Source organism: Rhipicephalus microplus, chromosome X, assembly GCF_043290135.1.
Source record: "Rhipicephalus microplus isolate Deutch F79 chromosome X, USDA_Rmic, whole genome shotgun sequence".
Classification (NCBI taxonomy): Eukaryota; Metazoa; Arthropoda; class Arachnida; order Ixodida; family Ixodidae; genus Rhipicephalus; species Rhipicephalus microplus.
Window position 1 is genome coordinate 340,336,853 of NC_134710.1, and position 26,179 is coordinate 340,363,031.

The window sequence follows — 26,179 nt, forward strand, 5'->3', positions numbered from 1 at the left end:
TTCGTCGAGAGGTTAACGAGTGAGTCACTGAGGAGTGGAGAGCTACGGAAGTTTCGACCACCTAGGACTCTGTAACGTGCACCCAAATTGGAGGACATGGGCCTACAACATTTTTGCCTCCATTGAAAATGCAGCCGCCGCAGCCGGGATTCGATCCGATGACCTTCGGGTCAGCAGACGAGTGCCTTAGCCACTAGACCACTGCGGCGGAGCATGAATTAAGTGAATAAAAAGCATGTCGTAGCCAAGCAACAGAATCGAGTGTCAGAAATTCATGCAATAATAATGAGTACTGCCATGGGAATAATCATACTGGAAAACTCACCATCCCCGATTTTCAATATTTTGTCGCACGCAGCAACAAAACTTTTTCAGACACTTCAAGACATCTATAAGTAAATTTATGTGAGTGGTTTATTTGATACTCAGGTGCGAATAAACGCTGTTCAATCTGTTGGCACGAAAAAATGCCTTCATCAAGCTTTGCTCTATCGCAATGCTTTGACTGACTCATTTTTATTTCACCCTTTTTGTTGTAATTTTACCTTGATTTCACGATGCTGAAATCTGAGTTTCGGTGGCATTGTTGATCTTGCGCAAAACACCCAACGCCTTCGTCTCAAGTTTTTTCAGTCAATAAAGAGGCGAAATATGGTCCGTCGCAAGCTTTCCCAAGGAGCCGGAAGTTTCGACACAATTCTGCCCCAAGCTTTTCCCAATCCCAAAATTTCAATAAAGATTCAGTGACCATGCAGATGTCAAAGGTTTTGACTGGTCTCGGTATAGAGGTGGTGTCATCTTCACCTTCTGGGTTTATAACAGCGTTTCCGAAAACCAAATTAAATGCGGTTGTTTTCTTTAAGATCTCCATTCCACAGGGGTTCTTGTAGGAGTTTATAAATTTATTCACCATGGCTGCCCACTTCCCCTGAAACTTGATATTAGTCGTTTGCTTCGTCTGTTCGTTGATATCGATTTCGACATGAATATCTAAGATAAGCTGCACACAAAAAAATGTCTTGATAGTATTTAGCATTCGCATACGGCCCGCACTAGAGATCAACCGTTTTTTTTTTTCAAGTTGTGCGAAAACAAGAGCAGTGTCACAACGCTCTCTAGCACATTCTATGTGACTCACTGCGTCAGCTTTAAAGACAACCCTTAATGTATATACTAAAACCAGAAAGCCAGACTAGCTCATTCATCAAAATTTGGAAACATATCAAACCTGTAGAGTTACTTGCAGTTAGCCAACCGGAATATTTTTTTGGTTAACCTGCCTGTCTTCTGCCTTTTTGTTCCTTCTTTCCTTCCTTCCTTCCTTCCTTCCTGCCTTCCTATAATATCGTGCTCATTTTTCAGCACGAAAAGCTTAGACTCATTTGGACTATATTGTAGACGCACAGAGCTGAAGATGACTGATTCATCTCAGACAATGAAGTAGTAATAAAAGGACGCATCCATCAGGGACCTGCAAACATTCTCAAAGCTTCTGCATTACAAATCATACCTTACCGCTTGGCTAAGATATAAGCCCATGTCGCTTTCAACGAACGAAAGTTGAGGTGAAGCTCATGGGACCACGCGTACATATAAAGTTTCAAAAGCAATGGGCGAATGGCATGCGCCATGGTAGTCGGCGATGTCTGATCCCGCCGATGCGTACATTATTTTCGGTCTCTTGCCCGTTTCCTTGCGACGCTGGGGGCATTAACCCCGAATGGTCAAAGGCTGTTAGCCCCCAAGCACGGCTGCTATATGGCCATAGACTGGGGCCGGAACGTGAGTTGTTTACGCCCTATGTCGCCTCCGAAACGATAAGCTGCAGCAGAGCGAGTACGATGCCGAATATCCAAGACGACAAATTAACCCTTGGCTCTTGCATCACATTGATCGGATTTGATTGAAGTGGTGCCCTACGTGCGTCCATTTCAGCTGCAATCCAGAAGTACATATTGAGTGCCCGTGGATCTCGCAATCTTAATCGCACCTTCAGTGTTGGTTCGCTTTCAAAGAAATGTACATTCGCTTGTGTACAATGTACATGGTCATGAAAAGCCAGCAGAGGGCCTCATTCATTCTCAATAAGCTGGTGTGCATATCTTTGCCCTACAAAATAAAGGGTGACTGCCCTCTATGTCGTTGCTGTAGGAACAAGGACAGTTGAACCCAGCGTGAACTTTCCGGAGATTACCATCGTGATATTAAAAAAACTGAGGACAACAGACTTAAATAACTAAATTATGAACGAGCGGCAGTGATTACTTTTCCATTCAGCGTAGCTGCCGCAACAATGCACTGCTCACCTGCTGTCGACACGTTGCACAAACAACACTCCGCGAGAACACCACACAGGATGTGTTATATACAGTGGTAACTGCACAGCCTGTGCAGATGCATTGACAGTCGAATGCATACACGCCGACTGTTTTGGGGTTTGCATCATACGTCATCATAACCAAAAGTATAACGTTATAACCCGAAGCACCGGTGCCAAGAGTCCCAGACAAAGAGCTTTCTCGTAAACAGAGTTGTTATCTATCTACCTGTGTGTTTCCTAGTGCTATCCTCAGCTATTGACAGCATGCGTTAATTGTGTCACACGCATGTTGCACGCAAGATGTTCATGTCGGCTCCTCCCCTGCATGCCGCAGTGGTTTTGCACAGCTTGTGTTATAGGCAGAAAATAGAGGATTTGCATTTGCGCAATCTCACTTCATTCATGTCAATGATTGAGAGTATTTAATCCAAAGCATTCCTTTACGAACTCCAAGAATTTGTGGCGTCTATCTGTGTATCTATTTATTTATATATCTAGTTTCTTACGTCTGCGTGCTCTCGTCATCACCCCCTTAACTTGGGGATGAACCAAAATTAGTATTGGAGTGCAAGTGGTTTGATCAATATGACACGCTGGTCAAGACATGAATAATGTCACAGTCACTTCGCGTACGTCGTCAAACACTTCCCGCCAAGCAGTGACACATACCCGCGGGCCGGTATGTCTTACTGGTCTGCGTGTGTGCCACAGGTGATTGACACTAACTATCTACCCAGGAACGACGAGAACACACATGGGCAATTTGAACGCGTGAGCGTTAAGAAAAACCTGACATCGGCATCGTGGAGCCCGCAACTGCAAGAAATAAATGTTAGGGTTTTAGCAGGAATCAAACTTCGGCATTCTGCGTGGCAATTAAGTATTCTACCACAGAGCCATGCCAGGTCTCAGAACAGTTTTTTGAATAAAGCCTATTCTTAGCGCAACATAAACTACGGTTGCAGTGCTGGCTATCCAATTTTGTAAACATTACATATGTAATCCTCTGATACAGCCGTCACGCCGGGCTTACGTCAATTGTAGTTAGGTGTCATGCGCAAAGGTTGATTTATGTAGCAGTGTCAAGGGCTACTACCTCCTCGAGCACCAGCGCTTCATGCCAGCTTATCGCTCCTGGTGTTTCTAATACTCATGTTCCTCCTGTTGGCATCATTGCTCAAGTGCAGAAAAGTTGTTATATAAACATCTACAACTCCTCAACGTATGTTTGTGCGTGCAACATTTATATTATATTAATATTATGGCGTGTCGCTCAATAAAAAAAATACAACATGGTCACTTTCCCTCGGCATGCTTAGCATAACGTCGATTCTCAAGGTATTTGGTATCTGCCAATTTTATAATGCAGTACGACTCTTTGCTTGAGCAAGTTATATTTTGCAAGTGAATTAATTGCAGTCAAACCCATTTACATGGAAGACGAAAATAAAACGGAAATTGATTGATTGATATGTGGGTTTTAACGTACCAAAACCACCATATGATTATGAGGGACGCCGTAGTGGAAGGCTTCGAAAATTTAGATCACTCGGTTTCCTTAACGTACACCTAAATATGAGCTCACGGGCCTATGGCATTTTCGCCTCCATCAAAAATACAGCCGCCGCCGCCAGGATTTGATCCCGTGACCTGCGGGTAAGCAGCCAAGTACCTTATCCACTAAACCACCGTGGCGGGACAATGGAACAAAATTAGTCCGATATATTGTAATATTCGACATAAGACTTGTAAAGAAGTGACCATATTTTCTACGTAAATTTAAGTGCGTAATTTGACTTCACGGCATGGCATTACGATAATGCAACGAAGGCAGGTTCATGGCAATACTTGCGGAGTTCTTGTTTCTTGATATGATAGTCTTTCTTGTGATACTTGAACGCAGAAATTTTTTGGTCTGTCTGTCGATCTGTCTGTTACACGATTCAGCCTACCGGCCAATGTATAACCACTTCCTGAACGCCCAGCCATCTTCCACTGGTGGCTGCGTTCTTGTGAACATTGTTGATTAAAAAACAAGTATTACGCACATCTGAGGCGAAGCATGAATACGTAAGTGGTGATTTTGTGTTCATTTACTATAAGTTACATAGAGACGTAATTCTAAAGACCCTAGTGTTTTTTAGGCTGCGCTGAAGATGTGATGCTATGCAGAAAAAAAAACCTTTACCGGCGATGTAGTGCTGCCACCTGGCAGTGGCTCTGGGTTATGCACAAGCTCATGTTTCCCGACATCAACGCAGGTCGCGTTCATATCTCACGCAGCATAGAGTGACTATATATACTACCTTCAGGTAGCATATACAGTAGCATATAAAGGTAGCATATACAGTAACCCTAATGCAGCGCCTCCTCTATTTATATCTACATAGAGTAGGTGCTGGCTGAGGCAAGGAAATAGAAGCACAGGAGATCAGGACTCGTGTAGTAAAGCTGGCAGAAGACTATCATCTGTCAGCGACATTTGCAGCAAATCACACCAATAAACTGACTTTCTTTAATTTTATATCGCTACAGTTTGTAGTTAGAGGTTAGGGAATCTGCGTGGCGAGGGGGAGGAGGCAAAAGAAGTAGCTGCCCTTTCAAGCTCACCAACAGTATTTTTCTCCCCAAGCCGCACAAGCACTCCCCGCCTCCCCCACCACGACGCAACATGGGTTCACACCTCCCAAGGCAAGATGCTGCCGACTGCTATGGTTGTGTGTGCGGGGTACACGCCAGTAAATACGGCAGCGATGTAAAAAGCATCTAAACATGCGCAGCTATGCGTACTAGGCAGCAGTGATGCTCCGTGCTACGCCGAATAATTCCCATTGATAGGCATGAAAATTCACTATTTCGGGGATTTTCCCTGCAAACGTTGACGAAATTCCCAGTCTATTTCCTTGCACAGCAGTACACTAATTTCCGCCCCCATTCATGCACACACATATGATAATTACACGTGTTTCACGTACTGGTGACTTGACATGATGACTAGCCCGTCTAGTGCCGCACAACAAAAGCACAACTTTATTAATGCATATACTGTTAGTTCACTGCACATGGTGGGCTTCTTGTCTAACAGCAATAATGAACAAGAAATTGCTACCCGTAAATATCAGAAATTAATCTCAAAGGCTATGCTTAAGTGATGCATATGCCAGAACCGGTTGCAGCAGAAGAAGCCGCACTTTTACAGCCAGAAGAATGAACCATTCCTCGAATTTCCTGCAATATCAACGAAATTTCATTTTTTTCCCTTTGCCTCGAAATTACAGCGGCAAATTCCCCGAGAAAGGAAAAATTCCCTGCACGGAACATCACTGCTCGTCATGTACCGGACACATTTAGTCCGCCTTGGCCTTAGTGTTGACTTTATTTTTCATATCATGTTCAGCGTGCTTCTTTGAATTCTGTGCAGCGTGGCGAGGCCAGACTTCTTTAACAGCGGAGCTTCTTGATTGCTTGTCCAGCGAACCGAAAAACTATCATCCTCATTAACACGAATGTGCCACAGAAATGAGGTAAATCCCTGTATTCATAAGGTCCACTAAATATGAAGAAGGCCAAACTACGAATGAATGTGAATTGACGGTTGCGAGCCGAAGATTTCGAGTACGTACAACGAAACAATACTAAGTAACGGTAAGGCAACGGCGGCTGCCTGAATACCCCGAAGCAGGGACGTAGCCAGGAAGTAGCAGCCCGTGCCCCCCCCCCCCCTCGAATTCTTCTTGCCATGGCATGGAGAGTGAAAACTGACCATTTCAATGAGCCCCCCCCCCCCATAAAAATTTGCGAGAGGGGGCTACTTTTCTGCCCCGAAGCAATGGAAGGCCTGCGCCAATGACGACGGGTGTGTATATCTATGGGAGGTGAGAATGCTCGGTTTCAGCTTGAGTGGCTGTCTCTGGAGTGACTGCCGGTGGTTTAACTCGAACCTTTGTGCGCTGAAGAGAATGAACGAAAAAACAACCTAGCATCAACTTGCTAAGGTCTATCAAAACAACTTATAAAAGTAAGCAGATTAGTCTGCAGAATCGTTCGGTTTTGTTGTTTCACGAATTGTGGGGATTGGTGCACGCTTAGTTATTTTTTTTTTCTTCTATACGTTCCACTGCACTGATTATGGCCGGCCTTGCAAAGATTCCGTTTCGTGGCAGTTATTGCGTTAGCAAAAACACCGGATATGCGAACGGCGAACCCGCACGCGGGCGGACGGCAGCGACGACGAAGAATCTAGGGAGAAAGTAGACGATGGCAACCTGTAGTTTCTACTCTCTCTGCACAGCACCTTCATAATCGCAACATTCGCTCTCTCAAATGCATGAGGGAAAGTCCCGGTATGTGACTAAAAATCAAAATCACGAGGGGGAAAGCCAACTTCATAGGGTGTAACGCAGTGGCCGATGTTCGGTCTATCAAGTGTTCCGTCTATTTTTGATCGATGCAAATTACGCTATGCACTGACGCAACAGCATTGCCTTGTCCGAAAGTAGTTCGATAATCTGATCTACCGAAGTTCGAGCTTTGACTGTATTGCAATGTGAAACCGGGGTTTTTTTAAGCATGTTTCATTTCTTTCTCTTTTTTTTTCATCGAGAGCAAGGACCTCTCAGGTCTCGCCAATGTAGAAGAAGTTTTTGTGTCGTATGTTCACAGTAAGCTTCAAACGTTCATTTCCTAAAATAGTTCCTCTATAGAATGGTGAAAAAATCAATTTAGGCGTCAGCCGTGAAACCCCTTCTGTATGCAAGCGAGTGAAAACTAGATTAACGTAACAAGTGAAACGGAGGTGATACATATACTTGCCATGTCTGTCGTTTTTTTTTCTTTTCCATCCTGTATGAAGACGTTCTTCTTGGGGCGTTTCCATTGAGTACAGGTTTTGACGTGAAGTGTTCAGTCAAAATAATCAATATCTCTGCGCATGAGTAGACTGGTGGATGCGGACGAGAGGCACGAGTGGTTGCCATTATTTGTATGAACAAAGAATAGAATTGTGACTTTGAAGCCTTGAAGCTTCGTTTTGTTTTTTAACCTGCCAGGAGGATACATGGGCGAGCAAAATTAACATTTGGGAGTGCACGTGTGTGCAACAGGCTCCCATTTCGTACAATACGAGTGATGCGTTGCAGAGAACGCGAAGTGTATGGCGAGCCGGCCGAGCACGTCGGTGGCTTGGCAGAGAAATCACCGGTAATAGATGTTCGCACGTCCGGGGATACTGCGTGCCGACTATACCCAGAAGACAGCAACGTCGGGGAAAATACACAGTGCCCAAACTCGCCCAAGCTTCCATGCTCCTAAGCAACAGCGGGCCCGGTGTACCTTCATTTCTGAAATAACTTTCAGGAAAAGGAGAGGAAACGGGGCAGGTGTTTGTTTTTTGTTTGGCGAAAAACAAAAGCTCAAGACGAGCCTACCAGCATTTCGCAAAAGCGGTGAAGATGAAAGTCTAGAATCAGTGACCTGGTAACACACGCCATGCGCGAGTTCATTGCAGCGGAGTCAGAAGCATGTATTTCTCGTAATATGATTGGACGGGTCTTCTCAGCAAGTAAAATTGGAAGTAGCACAGAGTACTCGTGTTTTCCACTCGGGATCGATGTTGTCGTCGGGGTAATTTTTTGTTTATCTAGCAATATGCGTAAACAAAAGAGCACCGAAGTGCATCTTCTGTGTATGGGTTCCAAGCACGTCCACCACACAATCCGGTTTCCAATCTCAGTTGCGGTGGCGGCTGCTACCTTCATCTCTACAAACTAGCGATTGTGTTGATTAGTAATGAGATTAGCCTCGACTTGCACTGAAGCTTGCTGTTTTGAACCAAGCTGCAATCTATCGTGAAATATCTTTTTATTGGTATACTGTTAGCAATGATGCAAGATGATTCTGCGGGCTGGTTTCCTTTGTTTGACGCAACCTTAATAAAAACCAACAGGTAATGAAGCCAGGGAAGTATAGCCGACTTTATTTGTACTGCTTTAAGTGTACAGTATTAATTGTGATGCAGATGTGAAGAAAGTAAAGAGGACGAAGAGACCATTGAATATTTCCAGACGTATTCTAGAGTCGATCGGAAACTACCGGCTGGACGAGGTCTGTTATGCTGGTGCGTACGTGTAACGCGATTTGTCTGAAATACAAAACGCTCGATGTAAAATCAGCTGCTCATTGTAGGCTTACCGCATAGTATGATATATTTCTTGACTGACCCATTCATTCATTCATTCATTTATTCATTCATTCATTCATTCATTCGCTCGTTTGTTTGTTTACTTCAAAATAAAGGCTGTGTGCGCACCATTCAACAAACGACGTCTACAAAAGACACACAAACGTACACTTTCAACTTAAGTTTACTGGGAGGAAGTAGACTGGTTCTAATTGATATGTGGGGTTTGACATCCCAAAACCACCATATGATTATGAGAAGCGCCGTAGTGGAGGGCTCCGCAAATTTACCACCTGGGGTTCTTTAACGTGCACCCAAATCGGAGCACATGGGCCTACAACACTTCTGCCTCCATCGGAAATGCAGCCGTCGCACCCGGGATTCGATCCCGCGAGATGCGGGTCAGGAGCCGAGTACCTTAGCCACTAGACCACCACGGCGGGGCTAGACTGGTTCTATACATAGACGAATTGCGTATACATTTAGCGAAACAATAATTGAGAAAAAAGGGTAAACCAATCATATTTAAAATAAAAATAACGTAGAATACCAGCGGTACACGAATCGATGACACATGCATATATGAAAGCTGTCTGTTTTCTCCCATTGTGAAATCAATTTGTAAGTCTGCACTTGTTTTTGTCTTTCTCGATAGTCCTCGTTTCTTTAAGTGGTGCGCAAACAGCCCTCTTATTTGTGTGTGTGTGTGTGTGCACACACACATCTGAAGCATTTCTTAGCAAACTTCGGTGAGCTTGACCATATCTATCTATTTATCTATCTATCTATTTATCTATCTATCTATCTATCTATCTATCTATCTATCTATCTATCTATCTATCTATCTGTCTGTCTGTCTGTCTGTCTGTCTGTCTGTCTATCTATCTATCTATCTATCTATCTATCTATCTATCTATCTATCTATCTATCTATCTATCTATCTATCTATCTAGCCACCTACAACTTTTAGCTCTCTAGGCCGTTTCGATTATGGTATCTATGCCAAAAATCGTATGCCATAACAGGCGTGTATTACGAGCATAACTGACTAGTTATAACATGAAAATCATGGCGTGTATGTCATTGTTGTCAACATTCACATTTTATGGTCTTGCTGCTATTGTGGTAGTTTCCTTGACATTACATATTGCAAAACTTCTATGGTATAACATGACTTCAAGGCAAACATAAGTGACAGACCGTAACGTGTATATATGACATGCATGTCACGTAAGAACATGACTACATGCCACGTTCATGATCCGCTCGCGGCCGATTCGCTAGTTTCACATTAACCAAACTTGGTATCACGAGACGCGAATGGACGACGAAGGTAAATGACATTTGTAAAGATGATAATCTTGACATACATGTCATGTATAACATGATGGCATGCTACGCTCATAGTGCACTCATGGCTGTTTCACTAGCTCCACATATATTAAACTCCCTACCACATGACATGACTGGACGACGAAGGTAAATGACACGTCCAAATAAGATAAAACGAACCAATTACAAGAAAATTGGCAGATCCCCTGTGCAGTGGGAATCGATGATATGCAAAGCACGAATTAGGATGGTTGATATGTCACTTTAAAATCAGCACAACGGTACTAGGCAGACGTATATTTTGCCGTATGTCACTTCCATGTCATGATTATCATGTTTGCGCAAAGCATTTGTTTTCTGTCGTCGATTCACGCCACGTAATAGCAAACTTGGTATATGTGAAGCTAGTGAAACGGCCGCAAGCGCACTATGAGCGTAGCATGTGGTCATGTTTTACATGGCTCGCTTCTTATGATTATCATGTTTGGACATGCTATTTACCTACGTCGTCCGTTCGCACCCCGTAATACTTAATTTAGTATATATGAAGCTAGCTTAACGGCCATGAGTGCATCATGAGCGTGCCATGTAGTCATGTTCTTACATGCCGCGCATCTCATGATCATCATGTTTGCACCAGTCGTATACTTTCGTCATGCATCCTGTCCCGTAATACCAAATTCTGTATATGTCAAGCTAGCGAAACTACCGTGAGCGCACCGTGAGCGTGGCGTCTAGTCGTGACTTACATGACATGCATGTCATGATTTTCACGTTAGTGTCCGTCACTTATATTCGCCATGCAGTCATATCAAACCATACCAGTTTTGCAATATCTCATGTCAACGAAACCACCGCAAGAGCAGCAGGAGCATGAAATATAAATCATGACATTCATGAAATACATGTCATGATTTTCAGGTTATGACTAGTCACTTATGCTCGTTATACAGTCGTGTTATGCCATACCAATTTCGGTATAAATACCATTTTCGAAAAGCCAGGAGACTAAGAGTCGTAGGTGGATAGATAGATAGATGAATAGATAGATTGATTGATTGATTGATTGATTGATTGATTGATTGATTGATTGATTGATTGATTGATTGATTGATTGATATAGCCAAGGTCGCCGAAGTTCGCTGAAAATGCTTCGCATTTAAAAGACGGCCCTTCACTTAAAGCCAACCTTCGCACAAAACAGAGGGCTTTCTACGTGATGAATTTTAAAACAGCATAGTCTATTCATAGTTAGGGAAACATCTCACAAATATTCCATATCTTCTGATTCTAAAGTGTTCCTCCAAAGCGTTGTTCTAGTCATTATACGCCGTGTACCCAACCGAGTAACTTGTAGCAAACACGAGAGAAATTTGAAATGAATAAGTTGAGAAAATATAGGTAGTTTTTAAGTTGCTGCGGGGTCGCTGGAAATGACACCACGAAAATGTATCTGCTCGATTTTAGCACCGCAGCGTTAATGGCATTGCTAACGTGACGTCAAAAATAGGTGAAGCGGGAACACTTCACAAGAATTTGTGCTTGTGTACATTGGCACAATAAAATTTCCTGGAGGAATTTCCTATGTCCTGATTTCCTGCAGGCTCGTGTCAGGTATCGCCTTTCACATGGTGTGCGGCAAAATACCTATTGCTTGACGTCTACAGAAAAGAGAGTTTAGTCTTTCATAGTTCGTCCGAATGGTGACGACAGAAATCCCTAAATGTGACCTTTTTGGGTAAAAAGAGACAATTGTGCACCTACAATGCTATTGTCCTCTTTTTCGTGCACAAGAAAAATACTCCTCCACATATTCGGCAAGCTCGACTTCGGGTCCTCTATGACGAAAAGAAACTACTGGTCCTTTGTCCTAACCAACGACCGAGTCAATATCTATGTGCTGGCGTGCGTGTTCTTTTTAATATTGAAACTGAATAGAACACTAAGGTTGTTGTTATGTCCATTCCTTGCATGTTTAGTGACGGTCATCATTTATCACCTATTTTTTTATGTTATCACTTACCACTTATGTTCTACTCTACACTACATTGCAGCGTAGAATAATTGTTACGTTTGGCCCGGAAGTTCGTCTTAGCAGACGCCATTGTGCGTGAGATGGTCTGCGAGAAGGCTTTTTCCCCGATATCAGCGCCCGGACCCACGCGAAAAGCACGACGCTGTCCTGCAGGTGGGCCTGGCAGTTTGTGGTGGTCGGGTTACGTGGAATTCGGCGGAAGCTTTGCAAACATCCATTTGTTGAATCGGGTTCGAACAGCATGAGACGGCGCCACTGTGGCAGTTCCCACGGAGTCTACCTCTAGACTGGACTGTCGTCGATGACGTGAGGAGGAGGAAGCAACAAAAAGGGAGAAGGCAGGGAGGTTAACCAGAAAGACATCCGGTTGGCTACCCTACACTGGGGGATTAGGGAAGGGGACAAGAAAGACGAGAAAGAGGGAAGAGAGGGAAAAGAAAAAAATGTGGGGGAAAGACTGACAGTAATTTCAGTGCAGCGTGTAGAACTCTACCACATGTCAGAGGCGTTCACACAAGCCTGTCTTTCTCAGGAAACACAGCAGGGCTTTCACTGCCTTGTGGGCTGTCGAGGCATGTGGACGTTGCTGTAATAGCACCTGCACAGAAAGAGGCCGATCATCCAGTCACTGCATTGCTTGGCAAGTACTTGTCTATCTGAGGCAAATAGAGGAAAATGGCACAGCAGGTGTTCGATATTTTCGTCGGTGCCGCAAACATCACACGCCGCACTGTCAGTAATTCCGATTAACGTGGTATAAGCTTTCGTGAAAGCAACTCCCAGCCAAATGCGATAGAGAAGCGAAGCTGCACGTCGATGTAGGCCGGGTGGAGGCCGGAGTTGTAGTGAAGGGTCGAGCTCGTGCAGTCTTGTACGTCGTATGCTTGGTGTGTTCCACTCAGTCAGTGTGAGACTGTGGGCCAGTTGACGAATCTGCCTCGCCGCATTCGCTCTTGAAAGCGGAATCGGAACGCTGTTCGCTTCTTTATGTGATGTGCGAGCAGCATGATCTGCAGAATCATTGCCGCCTGTACCACTATGCCCAGGTAACCACTGAAAGACAATGTCATGGCCTTTTTGTATTAAAAGGTGGTGAAGTTTCACGGTTTGGTAGGTCAACTGGTCGTGGCATCCGCGTCGGAGAACTGATACCAGGCACTGTAACGCTGGTTTTGAGTCAGAAAACACAGCCCATTTACCTGGTCTTTCTTCTGAATTGATGTGTTCCAGTGCATTGTGCAAAGCCTCGAGTTCTGCCATCGTTGAAGTTGTCACATGTGAAGTCTTAAAACACCGAGTTACCCCTTGTGATGGTATAACCACTGCTCCACCTGAACTAGACAGCGTAGTAGAGCCATCCGTGTAAATGTGCACGTGGTTACTGTAGTTTTGTTCCAGTAGAAATAGACTCAGTTGTTTCAGGGCATCTGTCAGTAAGTCCGATTTTCTCCTCATTCCTGGAATCATTAAGTGAACTCGCGGCCGGCTCAAGCTCGAAGGAGGAAGCAGTGGCTTTGATGCAGGTGCGTATGTCTCAGCAAACGATGAACGATGCTTGTAGACAAAAGTGCCATATGTTGTGCGGGGCCTTTCAGCAGCTAGGCTCGCCAGGTGGTGAGAAGGGGTCCTGGCATAATGCCTGAGGTGCATGCGCATTGTCTCGGTAACAATATGCGTATTTATCGAGTGATCTTGAGCGATGGCAATGGTTTCAGCCGATGAAGCACTGCGGGGTAACGGAAATCGTCACAAAAGCACCGACAGTCCGGAAGCGTGGGAAGGCGTCGCAGTCGCTGTTCTCAGGAATGAGCACCTGGCCTGCCGAGTTCGGGAAACTTCTGGCAACACCTTAATAGAACGCTGCCTTGGACCACTGTGGACGTTCGTGTCAGCGGCCATCTCCCCGGATGAATTCAACTTTCCCCCTCCACCAGACTCTACCTACTCGCCCTTCGACGTCTTCATGACGTGGGCAGAGTGCGTCATTGTGTGGTGCGTTCGCGTTACCATTGGACCTTTTTGCCCATGTTTCTCACCAGCCGAGTGGTCCAAAACCTGCACCCTTTCTGGTGAGTGCACCACTGAGACTTCATCACCTGATTTGTACCAAGAGTGGTCGACGCCTTCTTCAGACCTCTATGTAAGGGGACGACGGGCTACAAAGCCGAAGATGTTTTGTGAATAATCATGGAATCTCTGTTGTACATAATGCGGAATCTGAGCTGAATCTCTTTACAGTTCCATCTTTCAACTATCACTTAAATAAACCTTTGTTCCCTTTCTACGAACGCGTCCCCTTACTGGCAAGCATCAGCTATTCGGACGACGGCGGGGAGCCAGCTACCGTAAAGGAACCCGTCGTACCTGCCATCGACCTCAAGCCCTTCACTAATAGAACACCAGCTATCTGTTCTATGATTTTCCATTGATTAGGGTGAAACGTCTTAGAGTCCTCACAAAACGCCAACGTCTGCTGGCGTCAGCGGGAGCACGAGCGAGCAAGAAACGATCATGTATAATAATGTCAATTTAGGACGTTGCTATGGCGTTGCAGGTCACAAAAATTTGTGACGTCATCATGATGCCACTTGAACGTGGCTTAACATGATGACGTCATAACATGACACCGCCGCATTGCCAGAAGCTGGCCATCCTGCGCCTCTGATCCCGGAGTAGGTGCAAAAGCGTCGTGGGTGCAGAAACGTTTTGAAGAGGAAAATGAGGAGAAGGAGGAGAGCGAATCAAAGGAACCGACCTAATAAAAAAGAAGTTCGCTTTCATGTTCAAGTCGTCTTGAGAAAATGCACGAGGAACCGGGAGACTCTTTTTTTCGCATCTTGGCCTTTCCTAAGTGATTTGTGTTTACCTCTTCTTGGGACAGGTCAGAGTCTTTTGTGCGAGAGTACAGAAGCTTCCGTCTATAGGTTCCTCTATACCGACTGAATTGATTATTTTCAGTTCCACTAGAAGAATGGAGTTTTTCGCTTTCTATATACGTCCCTCTCACGTAGGTATATACACCTGACCCGCTTCGGTTGAGTCGGATAAAGATCCCTTGAGCGTGACGCTCACTCTTGTTATCGATGCACGCACTTCCACTAAGTAAGCGAACGTCGAGTAAGCGACCTTCCAGTGTTTCTTTTTCCGTCAAATGTCAATATGTGTATACTCTGTGGAGACGAAGGGCTACTTACATGCAGGTTGGCAATGAGGGCTAGGCATATGACGTCAGAAACGTACATTGATTGAAACTTGATCAGAAGTTCGCTCATTTTTACGCTGCGGCTGCTTCGTAGTAAGATATATTGGATTATTAACTACAGTTACAAAAAATAAGAAGAAAAAAGGGGGTCCTTCCCTGTTATTTTAATAAAGATACAGCTTGGTCGTCTGGTTAGCGTTAGATCAATTATTCCGTTCGGTATTCTATGCCCCTCTTGCAACACGAACCTAATTATAATATAATTCATAAAGCCCTAACACTTGTTCTCTATTCATTTTGTATGTCTTCATAATCAACTTGCGGGGGCTAGTAAAGCTCGATTTTACGCGTGGCGGACACTGGTTTAAGCTTTCATTCTCAATGACTTGGCTTGCGTTTCTTGCATTTATATTTAGAAATGTTAATAATTATCTAATTTTGTAAATTGCTGTATTGTAGTAGACAGCAGAACGTTGTCTGTGTGCGTGCGCGCACGACCCGCGCATCTTTAACTAATGACGTCGTGCGAATGACTACAAAGCCGTACAACCGTAGAGACTAGATTTTCATTGGTGTGCTCTGCAAATGTAATTTTGAAAGGCCAGTTTTCACTTCCAATGATTGATTGATTGATTGATTGATTGATTGATTGATTGATTGATTGATTGATTGATTTGTGGGGTTTGACGTCCCAAAACCACCATACGGTTATGAGAGACGCCGTAGTGGAGGGCTCCGGAAATTTTGACCACCTGGGGTTCCTTAACGTGCACCCAAATCTGAGCACACGGGCCTACAACACTTCCGCCTCCATCGGAAATGCAGCCGCCGCAGCCAGGATTTGAATCCGCGACCTGCGGGTCAGCAGCCGAGTACCTTAGCTACTAGAACACCGCGGCGGCGCTTTCACTTCCACTGAGATCCTGGGGTATTTTCAAAGCTCTGTTACCAGAAATAAATTACTCATATTAAATTATATATGCTATATCGATTCTGGTAAGATTTCATATCAACGAGCTCGAGCACTACATTTCCCAGATACACTTACAGCTGCCACAATGTCGCCCCATTGTGAAGAAGAAACTGAGGCAACGTTGAATGAATGTTGAGTGGATGTACCTCCAGTGCGCCGTATGTTCTTGAAACGCTAGACCGATAAGCAGGTGCACGTACTTAGGGCAGAGTGGGCCCGAAGTGCTACAAGCTCTGTAGTAATGTTATCCGCGCTTCATGACCGTAGAGCAGCTCGGTGGTGCGGGCTATCTTGAAAAGTGCGAGAGTGGGAGGGAGGGAGCATATTTAATAATAGTGATCCATTTCATTTCCCACTCTCCCATATTCCTCCGTCTCCTTATTCACGCTATTGCTGTCAGTGGCAGCTTATAATACAGTACTGAAAGAAAACTGGTGAAATGCGTCGGGATAAACAGCTGTCTTACAAATCGGCGAAGGCTGCTTTCGATCCATTAGTCCTCTATGACGACGAATTTCCCCAGAGCTTCGTCGTTCCATCGCTGCAGACGTTTTCACTGTACGTAAACAAAACAGCGCGCACTTGAACGGCGCTTTCAAGAAACTTCCGGCATGGGACTTCCAGCATTGTTTACTCAATGGCCCTGGCGGTCTACGCCTGGCGGTGTCGGCGTAGTGCTTTTGTTTCAGCCATTCGGTTATCTCTGACTCTCGCTCCGTGGCACGTGCCTGAAACATTGAACCGCGTTCAATGGCACGGTTGCAGCACGTGGCATAAATGTAAAGATCTTAATATTGTGTCAATGTCGTGTATACTACTGAGAACTTTCGAAAGTGATCCATTACACATGGTTTTAGTTGTTATGAAGTGTCCAGCGTGACTGCATTAATGCATAAAATACTCATTAATTTAAGCTGCCAGGCCGGCTGAGATGCGTGAACCATTCATTCTAGTGCTATCTTCAGCGCATTGTAGGTGCATCCAAAGCTTTATTGTACCCCGTTTACATGTATAGTCCATGTTCCGAACCACATATTCATGGGCTTTGGTACGTCCGCCGTGGTTGAACAGTGGCTCGGCTACTGACCCGAAGGTCACCGTTTCTATCCCAGCCGTGCAGGTCGCATTTCGGTGGAGGCGAAATGGTAGATGACCGTGTACTGTGTGATCACAGTGCACGTTAAATAACACCAAATGGCAAAATTTTTACAGCCCTTCACTATGGCATCTCTAATCATCATACCGCATTAATTGATCATAAATAATTACCGCAGGCACCGTCATAACTGATACAAGCGTCGCATGGTGTGACATTGAAGCACGGCTGCACAGTCGTGCCGACGGTTACTTCGGACAGTGAACATTGAGAGCTGCAGCTTTGACCAAGCTGAACTAAGTTTCTAACAAATTTTCGGCGTCAGACAGCTTTCACGCATTCGAGTAGGCACTGTGATTTGGAATATATATTGGGAAATTTGTTTGTAGTTGCATGCCCTGGATAAACGCCTCAACATTGCTTCGGTGCCACTAGAATATACATTAAGCTTACTTGCTTGGAATAAAGCAGACAGATGAAATATGTGCCCTTTTCGTTATATTCAAGTTGTTTCGCCTGACATGGCAGCAATTCAGTTGCACTTTCGGGAAACTGAGATGTTCTTACTTGTGAGAGCGGACTAGTATTACCTGCGTCGCGTGCTGCATCCGAACACTACATAGCTATTGGCGAGTATCAAGCGCTTTGTTGAAATCATTCCGACCACGAGAAACATCGTCGAACAAGCAGCGGTGGACGAAAACATGCATATCTCGAAGCTTTCACGTCCAGGTTCACGTGCAATAAAAACATGAGAATGGTTAACTGAGCAAGTTGGTGTCCCTCTGTCTTGAACGAATAATAGCGCGACAGAAAAAGAAGATGAGAATAGAAACGACTGAATACAGTGCAATGTTGCCAGAGATCGGCAAGCACTTGCAGGTGAAGCTTGCATGAACCTTCCGACCTCATTATTTCAGCTCAGCCTGCTGCTCTCTCGTGGACCATCAGCTCCCGTTAGCGTGACCCAACCATGTCCTCTCTTCTAAAATGCGACGATGCCCACGTTTGAATGGATAATTATGTCCTAGGAAGGCAAAGTAACTGCCAATATGGATAGGATCGTTAAAGTAGCGGAGGAGTCACAGTGCCAGGACAACCACGACCATAATGTAAAAAGTATCAGTACCTCAAATGGTATCCCACCAGTAATGACAGAAGTAGTCAGGCAAATTTGGAGGGAATGCAAAGAGGCAAATCTGCTGGTCAGGATCAGGTAACATCAGATCTGCTGAAAGACGGCGTACAGATTGTCCTAAAAAACTGGCCACGCTGTTTACGAAGTTCCTGATAACGGGTAGGGTACTAGACTCTTGGAAGAATGCTAACATCATCGTAATCCATAAGAAATGAGATGACATAGACTTGAAGAATCACAGGCCCCTCAGCTGGCTCTCCATCGTATGCAAGCTATTTATTGAGGGGATTGCTAGCAGAATTAGGACATTAGAATTTCATTAACCAAAGTATCAAGCAGGATTTTTCACAGACTACAGCAATCCAACTCATTCATACTATCAAGAAATATCATCCGTCATGCAGACACTGTGCAATCAGGGCGTCTACGAAGCATATATATACATCCTGTAAAAAATCTGCAGCGGATCAACTGCCACTATATCGCTTAATCAAGAAAGTGACAAAATATCAATAAAGGAAGGTGTAAGACAAGGCGACATGATCTCTACAGTGCCACAATGCTAGAATGAAAAGAGATAGGGATACAAGCTAGTGAAGAGTGCCTTAGTAACCTGCGTTTCGCCGATGACATTTAATTTCTGAATGAATCAGAGGGAGAGTTAGTACGAGGCATCAATTACCAGCATGTTGGGTGTAGCGCAATCAATGCGGCTGATGTAGAGCACGTAGCCACTTCCCTACCCGTCAACTAGCGAAGCCGATCGGTTCCGTGAAGACGACCGCAGAAGACCCCGAGCATGGGAAAGAAAAAAGCCTCCTTCGTTCTCACAGTTCACAAGCGGAGGTTCGCGCTTGGACTCGGGCAGTGGCCTGAGGCTGCAATAAAAGGTCTCTTCACCGGACTACGGCTCTTCCTTCGCGCTGCCACCGTGCACTCGAGTCATCGAGGGGACCCATTCCGAACCTCAAACATCTTCCCTCCTTAGCTAGTGTTGAAGCTAGTCGAAAAGGAGGAAATTAACTGGGCGAATTACATTTCATAATTACTGAATTAGACAAGGAGAGCGGAAATGTAGATCTTAGAATTCATCTGCATAAAACCAAAATAATGCACAACAGCCTCGGAAGAAAACAGTGCTTCGAAATAGGCAATAGTGCACTTAAAGTTGTAGAAGACTACGTCTACTTTGGCAGGTGATGAATGTGGTTCCGAACCACGAGATTGGAGTAACTAAAGAAGAATAAGAAAGGGGTGGATCTCATTCGGCAAGCATTCTCAAATCACGAAAGGTAGCTTGCCACTATCTCTCAAAAGGGAGTTTTAAAGCAGCTGAATCTTACCAGTAGTTACCTACAGAGACAAAAACCTCAAGGTATAAAAAGAGGGTTCAACTTAAGTTGAGGACGACGCAACAAGCAATGGAAAGGAAAGTAATAAGTATGACCCTAAGGGACAAGAAAAGAGCAGAGTGTATCAGAGAACAAACTGGTGTTGTGCTAAGGACATCGTAGACGAAATCAAGACAAAATGGACATGGACTGGGCTCATACCACGTAGGCAGGTTGATCGCTGGTCATTAAGGGTAACTGACCGGATTCCAAAAGATGGCAAGCAGGTGAAGGGGAGACAGAAAGTTGGGTAGGCAGATGAGATTAGGAAGTTTGCAGGTATAAAGTGGCAGCATCAAACACGTACAGGACCGTGTACTGGCGGAACCTGGGAGAGGCCTTTGTCCTACAGTAGGTGTTGTATGGATGATGATTGTGATGATGATGATGACGATTATGATGATATTGAATAAGCATATAAGCTGTGTCACTACCGAAAAACGCATTTGCCACGTCGCTTTGCTCAATGTCGCTAAAACACATGGTCACTGAATGTTCCTAAAGGTTGCTTTCTAAATTGTGAGCCGATGTATCATTCATCTTTCGGAATGGCCAATTTCCGTGAAAAAGGTAGCACGGTAGCACAGTGAAGGTTGCATCTCAACACTGTAGATGCATTGAAGTGGAGTACGTCTTTACAAAATATCATATTTGTATGATATTTGGGGCTGAGTGTATGACAGTGTCATACACTCAGGCTCAAAGGCGACCCTTTCTGTGGCGTTCCGTGTTCGCCGCTGTACTTGTGACTAGTGGTGGTGCGCTGACTGTCGCCGCCAGGGGCCAAGCAAACGCAGCAGGAAGAAAAGAGGAAGCACGACAAAAAGGGTCCTTTGTACGGATCCATTGGGTCGATCACCAGAAGCGTCTGCAAGTTGTAGCGCTGCTCGCAGATGGCCTAGAAGCATGGCACCACGAGATTGAATGCAGAGTTCTTGTACTTGCGTGCAAGAGACGACTCTGTATAAGCAGTGATGAATCCTATTATGTGAGCAAGCAAATACTATAGCTGGGAAGGATGCTACGAAATCGGGGTCAACCATAGAGGCGCTCCAAAAGTAAAATGGTGCTCGAAAGCAGTGGCCAAGGTGCGTAAATGGGAATGCCTGTGAGCTTCATCAGAGAGGTGGATCTTTATTTTTATATGAGAATGAGCCAGAATATAGTGCCTTTAGCTCTGCGTAAAGATAAAGAACCTCTTCTATGGTGGAGCACGCTGGCGTTCACTTTTGCGTAGCTTGGCCACAGCTAGCATGCTCCGATTTACTTTTGGAGCACCTGTACATGTAATCAAAAGACAAGTGTTGGTGATCAGTGCCACAATCATGGAGTTATTTCAAGGTCACCTAGGCCACCTCCAGTAATTTAACATTTCAAGTAAACGTGGGTAACGAGTTCAGAATTCCATCAGGATGTTCAATTTCAAACGCGACTGCAGCGCCATACGAGTAGCGGGCGCCCCAGAAATTTTTAGAAACTATTCCTTCTCCTCTTGAAGTGCTTCGGTAATCCTCCACGGTGACCATGACATCAGCATGTCATCCACAAAAAGAATGTTTTTCTGCTCACACTGAGTAATTGCGCGTGACTCCCTTTGTTCTCGCATGGAAGCTGGAGCCCTCGGCCAGAAGAAGGAGGGACCAGCCTAGCTTAGCGAAAGAAATAGCAAAGCGAGCAGGGGCTGCTTTTGGATTATCTAAGGCAAGTAACGGTGCCATTACAACACTACTTCACACGACTGCGTGTTTATTTACGACTCGTGCACAACTGCAGCCCCAAAACTCGTTCTATGAGTGGTTTAGGGGCTCTTTCTTCTGCACCCTCGAGAAATCTGCATCAGTCACGCGGTGGTTGCCGGTCTCACTGGAGCTTGTTAACTTGTCAACGTGTCACATTCATGGAGGTGGTTAAAGCTACGGCATGATTATGAGCACTTTTGACGAAAAGCTGTCACATGAGACTTACTTCGAGTTCAAATGGCCAGCACTAAATGACCTTAACACAATATTTTGCTAAAAGATGGAAATGGTTGGGTGCCTACGTACACAGTATTCGAGCCTCTACTCCCGTAATTAACGCACGTTCGCTGGACTTACTTTTACACGCAATCAAACACTCATAAAAACACACTTCTCGTGTTGAATCATGAACTCTTCATAGTGCAACACCAGAAAACACAGGACAGGAAAGGAGCAAAAGAGAAAGAAAAGACGGCGCTGACTCACAACTGTTGTTTATTGAAAAAAAAAGATATATATATATATATATATATATTTATTTATTTATTTATTTATTTATTTATTTATTTATTTATTTATTTATTTATTTATTTATTTATTTATTTATTTATTTATAGGTACTGGCAGCTTAAATCACGATATGCGTAGAACAAGAAGTGCACCGAGGTAGCTTTGTCACACTTATGGCAATAATCAAGACTGGCCTAAATAACTAAATTCTTTTTCATGCAGTGTGACGAATGGCTCACTAATGCACTTGCTACCCCTAATCTTTATATGATACGCCTCAGCGATTTCTCTTGTTTGTTGGTTAGGATGCTTGAAGATGACGACGGTTCTCTCAAAAATGGGACAACAACCGCATGACTTGCACAGTTCCGGTAGACCAATTCACGCGACCCCTTGAAGAGATAACTCATGCTCCCTTGGACGAACATTCACACATCGTTTCGTTTGTACCACGTACTCCCTACCGTACAATAACGGAGTTAAATACACAGTTTTCTTACGCATGCGATGTACTTGTTCTTATGATTCACCACGCATTTCCCTTTGGCTTATTTGTTCTTCAGCGCATTATCAACCATCGGGCAAATGCGACCTACTTTATGTTTGGCAGAAAAAAAATGTCGACGCCATACCTAGAACTTACGTTTTTCAGCCCATGCGCTAATTTGTGTACACAAGGAAAAACTGCTCTTGTTCTTTTTTCATCACATTTTGCTTGAGCTCCTTTGTGTTTCACGAGCTTAACGCTTCGAACCATCAACTCACACACAGAAGAAATCACCTTGTCAGGATGCCCAGCATCTACTAAGCGTTTCCCTGGTTATGAAAAGTAGTATTTGACACGTGCACACAGGATTTCCTGAGCGACAAATTTAGGATTGTCTTTGCAATCACTCTCTTCACAATCTTAGAATGGCCAGATTGTAGTTTTTGTAGTAGATAGGCTTCACTGATCTTGGGTCATATTTCCAACACACAGGATTTTCACCAAAGGTTAGCTTTAGGTCCAGAAACGATGTATCATAACCAAGTGGCGCAACTTACCGTCTTATTGCTTACAGTGTTCGCTTTATTAAGGTGAAAGCCTTAGATACCTCACCTAACGTTAAAATTGACCGTCGGCGTCAACACAAGAAATACGAAAAAAATCAGACGATGACGCCACCTTATGACGTCATCATTGCGTCACTATGACAACACACAGCGTGACGTCACATCATGGCTTAATCACATGACAGTTGATTGGTCAATGGGTGGGCCGATCATGGAGTCTATAATGCAATACATGCAAGGGAGGTGTAGAACACTTGGGGACGAGGTAAGGGGAGGATCAATAAATACATCGACTGAAACGAAATGTGGCATTCGCTTTAGAGTCGTTTTCGGCGAATCCATAAGGAACCCTGCGAGTTGTTGTTTTTTTTCTTTTACTAATCTTCTAAGCATCATAAAAGATTGACAAGTAGGAAATTATCTGCTTAACTATCCTCCTTGTTTTTATTCAAAATCTCTCGAACTCTCTTCGTACGCCTACAGAGAACCGTTGCTCGAACTATCAGAAACGTGTACCTACGCATTGCTTTTCATATACCTAAGTAGAAGTAATAAATAGTAATAGTTATATTATTATTATTATTATTATTATTATTATTATTATTATTATTATTATTATTATTATTATTATTATTATTATTATTATTATTATTATTATTATTATCAAACCGGTGTTTTACGTCCCTAAGTCACCATATGATTATGATGGAAGCGGTAAAGGAGGGCTCCGGAAATTTTGACCATTTGGTGTTCTTGAACGTGCACGAACATTGCGAACACAGTCCATGCACTGGAGAATCAACCGGCAGGATCACAAGCACTGCACGGAATGCCACCGCAAGTGCGGCAACCACCGCGTCCTTCGGATCGACCTCGGGGGCCGACATATCAAGAGTAGGGGGTGATGGGTTCGTTGTGCTCGAAGAGGCAGGAGGTGCACTCGCAGCACCACCCGTGACAGCGTCGCGAAAGGAGCGACCCTTCACAACCACCGGGCTGCCACGATTGTTGATGTTGTTGACAGCGGCTCGTTGACAGCGGATTATTGATGTTGTTGACAAGACCACAACGTGTGCACTGCAGGAGCCGAGGCAGGCGCGGTCTGACTGGTCTGCGCAGCTTGAAAAGCATTACCTCCGTAGAACCCCGTCTCCCTCGAAGGCAACCATGATGCATTTGCCGCGGTGCACACAGGACACAACCGATAATGCCGAGGTTATGTTTGCCGCTATGACAGCGGCGTCCAAGTCTATGTCGACCCCGTAGACGATGCCCACACATATGTTGCCCTCGAGGATCTTGGACTTGACGTTGATATAGAAGATCCTCCGAAACCCAAAAGGTTGCGAAGGCTCAGCCTCAAAGATCACGCCCACGACAACAAGGTTGCGCTGAAAGTTCACGCAGATGCGCCGGGTGGTGGTGGATCCAGAAAGAAACGCCGCGGTGTAATCAAGAGAGACGGCGAGGAAGTTTGCTTTTTCTCCTACCGGTCTCTGAATTGTGCCGCCACGTTTCCTCATGAATGTGGGGAAGGCAGAGCCAACAGGCTCGGGCCCCACGGTCAAGCTGACTTCGGTGGCCAGGGTGGAGGAGGAGGCCAGAAAGGGGGGAGGGTGAGAAGCGCGGAGTGGCAACTTCATTTGGCGCGCCCGTCGTGTCTGGTGTTGCAGGTGATGAGGCTGGCGTGTGGTGCTTCCAAGAGGAACTGGAGACGGACGAGGTGTCGGCCTCTGTCGAATCTGCTCGAGTAGGGCTGTCTTGCGTAGAGCTCTCCTCTTGCGCGCCCGTGGGCGCTGGTGGCGATGGATGCGCTGTTTTGGTATGACCTTAAATGGGGCCTGCGGACGTGACAGTAGTGGTTCGGCAGGCTTCGAGGGGGCGAGCGTGTCAAGTTTTGCCATCAAGGGTACCATCTGCTTCTTTTCCCCCTCTGCAGCTGCTTGTAACGTCTGCCGATTCAGGGTGAGCACTTCCGCTCTCTGCTGCTCTAGGGCTACATCGACTAACTTCCGGAGGTGGGATGTGGCGCGAGGCCAAGGAGTTGTCGTTGTTCATGAGGAAATTCTGGATAGTCCACTTGGACCCCTTGGCTAACCCGTAAAGGAGTACTGACACGAAATTTTTTGGTTATCGTTATTTTACATGCGGAGCACGGTATACTAGGGGCTAATCATGCGCCGTCGCCGTCCGGCGCCTCCCCTCCTCCTCCGCCAGCCATCTGTGCATCCCTTCCTCCTCTCAACACAGCGCGCGCCGCGTGACCTTTAGTTTTACGTGCGCCAGCTGTATGCTAACACGCGCATGCGCAGGCTGGGGCCGGCGCTCGCTATAAATACCCGAGTTTTGGGGCGCGCCGCCCTTCGTCGGTTGGTTTGTGCGGTCGCTCCACGTCCGATGTCACTGGGGAAAATGTATGCTAACGAATCCGCAAACACACTTACTGACATCCCTTCCAATAGCGTCAGCCAATGTGTTGGCGGAACAGCAAGCAATTTCGAAGACACTTCGTCCGTGTACAAGGCTGCGCTGAGAAGAACTCGCGATGCGCAACGCAAACGTCGGCGTCGAGCGGAAGATCCCCAGCTCCGAGAACGCGAAGCCGCTGCGAGGCGTAAGCATCGGCAAGAGAATCTGGACGGTGAAGCCGCGTGCAAGTGTCGATGCCGCGAGGCCGATCTCGATGCCGCCCGCAAGCGCGAGCGCGCCGCGATAGCGGCGTGGCGAGCCAAGCAGCACGCCACGTCCAACGCTCGCTTCAAGCGTGACTTGCTCGACCGGAGCTTCGGCCACAGCTGCAAGGTGTGTGATCGACTTTGGTTCGACAACAACTTGACGCGAATCGGCAGCATTCAGAATGAACTGCATCGTTCCAACGCGTTGTCGGTTCTTTGCGATGCGTTTGGAAGCGACGTCGACGAATTTGCCGACTACGTCGCGTGTGCCACGTGCAACCAGTCGTTAATTGCCGGTAGAATTCCATCGCTCAGCGTGAGTTATGGCTACCGCTACTCGCCCCGACCGGAACATCTACCCGAGTTGAACGCTGTCGAAGAATGGCTCGTCGCTCCTTGACTCCCGTTTATGAGTATACGACGCTTGACTCACGGCAACGGACAGTACGGAATCAAGGGCCAGGTAGTGAACGTCCCCATCGTAGTTCCAGCCGTCGTTAGGTGTCTGCCTCGCAACATTCAAGACGACGCTGCCAT